The sequence below is a fragment of the Bos javanicus genome, chromosome 17 (genome assembly GCF_032452875.1).
Source record: "Bos javanicus breed banteng chromosome 17, ARS-OSU_banteng_1.0, whole genome shotgun sequence".
Lineage (NCBI taxonomy): Eukaryota > Metazoa > Chordata > Mammalia > Artiodactyla > Bovidae > Bos > Bos javanicus.
This window is the reverse complement of record NC_083884.1, coordinates 19,424,191-19,431,214: the sequence shown is the minus strand read 5'-3', so window position 1 is coordinate 19,431,214 and position 7,024 is coordinate 19,424,191. Positions and strand designations below refer to the sequence as shown.

The 7,024-nt window shown below is 39.6% G+C and overlaps 1 pseudogene; it reads right to left on the bottom strand.

Annotated features, from left to right (window-relative positions):
* Window positions 1-330: 330 nt before the first annotated feature.
* The window catches only part of LOC133229269 (large ribosomal subunit protein eL32-like), a 132,772-nt pseudogene continuing 126,078 nt past the window's right edge, over window positions 331-7,024 (bottom strand).

Here is a 7,024-nt window from a genome sequence, read left to right as displayed (position 1 = left end):
CTTTCTGGTTCACCTGAATTCGTCATCAAAAAAAAAAAAAAGAGTCTAGAATATCCTATAGTTTGCCATCAAATAAATATAATCCTCTACCAGGAAGCTGTTTGTTTTACTTAAGGTGTTCTCTTTGAGTGTTAAATGGTCTTTAAGAAGAAGCTCTGAATATTTGTATTAAAGATTATTTATGAGCGGAACACACTATAAGTATACTGTTAACAAGAGTGACATGGTTTCCAAAAATGTGCAGGAAGGTTCAAAGGCATTCAAACTGCTTTGTTTCCAAAGCCAGTATAACTGTTTCACTGATGGGCGCTGGAGCTCCCAGCTTCAGCCTGTACAGAGCCCGACAGCTCAACCCCATATGTGTTTGGCCCACTGATGCTGTAAAACACTGCCGCTGAATTTTTTGTTTTGTTTTGTTTGTTATTGTTTTGTCTGAGTTTTACAGTTTTATTAACACAAACAAAATGTGCAAAGGAGCTGTCTATTCATTTTCTTAGCTGCACAGTCTGGCATTGGGATTGTGACTCCAGTGGACAGCTGGGCTGCCCTTTCCACAGTGGCTTCGTGGGTCTTGGAGAAGACGCTGTGAGCAGTCTCAGCGCAGCGACATGCGTTGCACATCAATAGCACTTGAAGCTCCTTGATGTTGTGGACCAGGAACTTGTGGAAGCTGCTGGGCAGCATGTGCTTTGTTTTCTAGCTGCTCAGGTAACTGATGTTGGGCATCACGATCCGGCCACTGAATCTCCTGCGCACCCCATTGTCAATGCCTCTTGGTTTCCTCCAGTTCTGCTTAAATGTTCACATATCGGTCTGACAGGTGTCAGATGAACTTTGTGGCCCTCTTTTTGATGATCATTGGACTTCATGAAGGGTCTGAGAGCAGCCAAGATGCGGAGTTGGAGATGGCTGCCAACTTCACAGGCATCAGCCAAGGAAGAGAAGTTGCTAGAGTTTTATATTTCCTTTAAATAAACTTTCCCAGTTACTTACTGCTACACAACAAACCACCGTAAAACACACCAGGTTAAAGCAACAAATAAAACTTATTTGAGGGACTTCCCTGGAGGTCCAGTGGTTAAGACTCTGCACTTCCAATGCAGGGGGTGCAGGTTCAATCCTGCAGGGAGCTAAGCTCCACAGCCTCTGGACCAAAAAAACAAAACAGAAACAATATTGCAACAAATTCAGTGAAGACTTTAAAAATGGTCCACACCAAAAATATCTAAAAAGAAAAAACTTATTTTGGCTCATGAATCTGCAACCTCAGCAGTGCTCAGCAGGGATGGCTCATCTCCTCCCACTCAGCTCCAATCACTGATTGGATGCATCTCTTTATCTCCATCACGTGGTCTTTACATTATGGCAACTTTAAGGTGCCCAGACTTTTCATATGTGGGCTCCAGGCTTCCCAGGCATCTCTCCCAAGAAAAAGAGCCAGGTGGGAATCGGGTTGCCCTTCACTGTCTTGCCTCAGAAGTCATACAGCCTTACTTCTGCCAGGTTCTGTTAATCCAGGCCAGCAGTTCCAAGCCAGCCCAGGCTGAAGGAGAGGGGGAAAGAGACTCCACCTCTTGAGTGGCAGTGAAGAGGTTTTGCAAAATCAGGTGGGTTGGAAAATACAGCTCCTATGATTTTTCAATGCAGTCTAGTATATGAACCTACAGGAAGAATCTGTTTCAGAATCTATACCAGGAATTAATGTGATGTTAACCAAGCAAGTATTGGCTGAACTCATCAAGCTATGGATCTTGTTTCTCTTTCTTTCCATTAGCTTCCAGAAAAGTCAGTGACAAATGAGTTGCCTTCCTCTAGTCAGATCCCCCGGTAAACTTCATATTTAATAACTTACCTGTCTTCATTTTATTTTTCTACCATTAGTTTCCCTCTGCTCCAATTTTCTCACTTTTAAAACACCCTGTTTTTGTGTGTGTATTTTGCTAAGCTGTCTTAAAGTGAGAAATGAATTTTAAAATACTCTAAGAAACCAGAGAACACACAATAGGAAATACATCCAGTTAAAAAAAAAAAAATACCAAGAGAGTTCAGTTCAGTTCAGTCACTCAGTCATGTCTCACTCTTTGCGACCCCATGAACCACAGCACGCCAGGACTCCCTGTCCATCACCAACTCCTGGAGTTCACTCAGACTCATGTCCATCAAGTCGGTGATGCCATCCAACCATCTCATCCTCTGTCATCCCCTTCTCCTCCTGCTCTCAATCTTTCCCAGCATCAGGATCTTTTCGAATGAGTCAGCTCTTCGCATCAGGTGGCCAAAGTATTGGAGTTTCAGCTTCAACATCAGTCCTACCAATGAATACCCAGGACTGATCTCCTTTAGGATGGACTGGTTGGATCTCCTTGCAGTCCAAGGGATTCTCCAGAGTCTTCTCCAGCACCACACCTCACTAATAAAGAAGTGCATTTTAAAACAAAGCACTGTTTTTTTAATTCATAATTTAATCTGGATTCTAACTCAAGGCTTAGTCCTTCACTGGTGAATTTTCAAAACAATTTTATTCCCTTTTAGCAGGGATGCAGGCTGGCACATGAATAATGACATCAGCACTGCACCTGGGAGAGCTGTAAACCTACACAGTTGTTTTCACAAAACAATTTGGTGACCTTTATTAAATGCCATAAGCTCTGATCTAGGAAGATTTCTTCTAAGGTCTAAAATAAGGAAATAATCCAAATTCTGGGAAATCTGTATTACATATTAGGATATATGTATTTCCTATACACACTGGAATACCATCTCAGCTTATTTTTTTTTAACCTGTGATTAAAGATATATATATACTTTAATTTTAGGTGCACAGTCAGTGGCATTAAGAAAATTCGCACTGTCGTGCAACCATTACCACTATTCATATCCAGGACTTTTTCATCATTCTCAACATAAGCTCTGTACCCATTAAACAATAACTCCCCATTCCCTTCTCCTCAAGAGTGGTTAGCTCCTGGTAACCACTATTCTATTTTCCGTCTCTAGTCAAGGCTATGGTTTTTCCTGTGGTCATGTATGGATGTGAGAGTTGGACTGTGAAGAAGGCTGAGTGCCGAAGAATTGATGCCTTTGAACTGTGGTGTTGGAGAAGACTCTTGAGAGTCCCTTGGACTGCAAGGAGATCCAACCAGTCCATTCTGAAGGAGATCAGCCCTAGGATTTCTTTGGAAGGAATGATGCTAAAGCTGAAACTCCAGTACTTTGGCCACCTCATGCGAAGAGTTGACTCATTGGAAAAGACTCTGATGCTGGGAGGGATTGTGGGCAGGAAGAGAAGGGGACGACAGAGGATGAGATGGCTGGATGGCATCACTGACTCGATGGACATGAGTCTGGGTGAACTCTGGGAGTTGATGGACAGGGAGGCCTGGCATGCTGCGCTTCATGGGGTCGCAAAGAGTCGGACACGACTGAGTGACTGAACTGAACTGCACTGATGTACTTTACATAAGTGGAATCATATTTATCCTTTTGTGTCCAGCTTATTTTATTTAGCATAATATTTCAGGTTTGTTCATACTGTATCCAGCATCAAAATGCATATAATACATATCATATATATGTCACATTTTGTTAATCCATTTATTCATTCTTGGGCATTTTTATTGTTTCCGTCTTTTGGTTATTGCAAACAACGCTACTGTGAATGCTGGTGTACAAGTATCTGTCTGAGTACCTGCTTTTAATTCTTTGGTGCACATATCTAGAAGTGAAATTGCTTCTAACCTATATGAATGAAAAATTAGAAGCAATCATCAGGCACAAAAAATAAAGGAATTGCTAACTAAATTATGGCACGTGCCCTTGATATCATGTCTCCTTTTAAAATGAGGGCTCTAGAGGCCTCACAGGCTGCCTACCCAGGCCTCTTGTTCTCCACGGCTTGCACTGCTTCCATCACAGCACCTGCCCTGCCATGCTGATTGTTTCCGCTGCTAGAGCTCTGTCAGGATACGGATTATGTCTTCCATCTCTGGCCTCAACTCCTTAATAGCTGGCACATAATATGAGCTTGATAAGCATTGATTAGGTGAACGAGAGATTAGCTGGAAATAGGACAGTCAAAAATCACCTCATAATAAATTTGATTCAAATGGCTGTCAACTAACTGTGAAAACTTTATCAAGGACATGAACCTAGACTCTAATTTGGGGAATACAAAGTGAAGATTCTATAATGGATAGGAAAGTCTTAGGAGGAGGGTAATTATATCTAGCAATTCAGGGCACAAAAATCAGTTCCTTTACTTGAGTATTTAATATACAGAGAGAGAGTAAGATTCTTGAAAGATCTGGAATCTTTCAGGAGGGTCCAGTGAATCTTTCTTACATGGAAGCATTCACACTTACACATTACTCTTTCCCTTCTAGGCCAATGAGTGTGCATACAAATATACATGCCTGTATTTTGAGATAATACATATGTCCAATATTCTAAAATGTCAGAGCTGATAAATAATTAATAGCCATAATATATCTAACCCACTCCTAAGTCTGAAGAAATAAATTGGTCTTTAGTAATACACATCAGTAATCCCAAATCTAACTCACTCTAGATCTTCCCTCTTTTCATTTAATAATGTATTCTCTTGAGAGTTGAGTCAGACCTTTATTCCTCTGAGAAGTCTTCCCTGACACCCTTTCCTGGAGCACATCCATCACTCTCTCCTTCCTTCCACTGCTTTACTCGCTCTTCATGTCATTGATCGCCATCAGACATGCCACTTGTCTAATGTTTCCTTTGTTTATTTTCTCTCCCTCATTTCAGAAGGTACATTCCTTGAAGGCAAAAGCTTTTATCCACCCAGCACCTAAGCAATACCTAGAATATAATATCAATTCAATAAACATTTATGAAATGACTGTATACAGAAAAAGCAACATTTCATTAAAAATTCAGGACCTATAGAAGAGATCATAGGCAAAACATTCTCTGACATAAATTGTACCAATGTTTTCTTAGGTCAGGCTCCCAAGGCAATAGAAACAATGACAAAAATAAACAAATGGGACCTAATCAAAGTTACAAGCTTTTGTATAGGAAAAGAAACCATAAATAGAAAGACAACCTACAAAATGCAAGAAAATATTTGCCAACAATGCAACAAACAAGGGCTTAATTTCCAAAATATACAAACAGCTCATACAACTTAACAACAAAAAAATAAACAACCTGATCAAAAAATGGGCAGAGGACCTAAATAGATATTTCTCTAAAGAAGAAATACAAATGGCCAATAGGCACATAAAAAAGATGCTCAACATCACTAATTATTAGAGAAATGCAAATCAAAACTACAGTGAAATATCACCTCACACCGGTCAGAATGGCCATCAGTAAAAACTCTACAAGCAACAAAGGCTGGAAAGGATGTGGAGAAAAGGAAACCCTCTTACACTGTTGGTGAGAATATAAATGGGTGCAACCAACATGGAAAACAGTATGGAAGTTTCTCGGAAAACTAAAATGAGAATTACCATATGATCCAGCAATCCCACTCCTGGGCATATATACAGACAAAACTCTAAAAAGATACATGCAACCCCTATGTTCATATTAGCACTATTCACAATAACCAAGACATGTAAACAACCTAGATGTCCACTGATGGACAAACTGATAAATAAGATGTGTACATATTTGCAATGGAATACTGCTGCTGCTGCTGCTAAGTCGCTTCAGTCGTGTCCGACTCTGTGCGACCCCATAGACGGCAGCCCACCAGGCTCCCCCCGGCCCCGCGATTCTCCAGGCAAGAACACTGGAGTGGGTTGCCATTACAATGGAATACTACTCAACCATAAAAAAGAACAAAATTATGACATTTACAACAACACGGATGCAACCAGAGATTATCATGCTAAGTAAATAAGTCAGAAAGAGAAAGACAAACACCATACGATATCACTTATATGTGGAATCTAAAATGTAACACAAATGGACCTATCTATGAAACAGAAAGCGTCACGGATATAGAGAACAGATCTGTGGTTGCCAGTGGGGAAGGGGTTGGGCAGAGATGGAGTACAAGCTTAGGTTAGCAGATTTAAGCTACTATACATGGAATGGATAAACAACAAGGTCCTACTGTATAGCACAGAGAACTATATTATTAATAAATATCCTATGATAAATCATAATGGGAAAGAATATTTTAAAAGAATGTATTTATGTGTATAACTGAATCACTTTAATATAGAGCAGAAATTAACACAACATTGTAAATCAACTATACTTCAATTATACTTCAATAAAAAATAAGTTACCATTTTGGAAAAAAAATTCAGGACCTCAGTTATACATATATATATATATATACAACATTGTATATATATATATATATACTATATATATAACCACGCACCAAGATTACATGTAAACACCTCAAAAGTAACAATGACATCAAAACTGTAACACTGGTGAAATTGTGACTGATTTTTTTCTGTATTCTAAATGTTCTAAGGTAACTGCATTACTTTTGTTGTGGGCTATCTGTCTTGGTAGGGTGGGGACAAGATGAGAGTCTGCTACCAAGAATCTTCATATTGGTACTTCAGTGAATTCATACTTCTCCAGAATCCTTTCTCTCAAATTTACAAGCTCAACTAATTGATCTTTTTCATAATCACAGAGTATGCAGATCATTCTTCAATGGATACACTCAAATTAACCCTGCATACAAATGACTAGTATATAAATCTAAATGTAAACAATGTCTTTAAAGCAAGAAATTTAACTGCCAAAGGGACCTCGAGTTGTACACTGTTAACTTAGTGATCATAGAATTAAAATCAGCACCTCTTGTCTTTAAGTCCTGATGTTTAATGGGATTGATTGTTCTATGTGGGGACTTTCAGCTGTGTCACTTCAAAAAAGCTGTTCTTGTCCCCAGAGAGATGAAGTCCACAGGCCAGGAGAACTTCTCTTGGGCACAGCTGGGATGTTAGGGCAAGTCAACTTCCATAACTTTGCAGACTTCCATTACTGATCATCTACTTGCTTTTCTGACTTG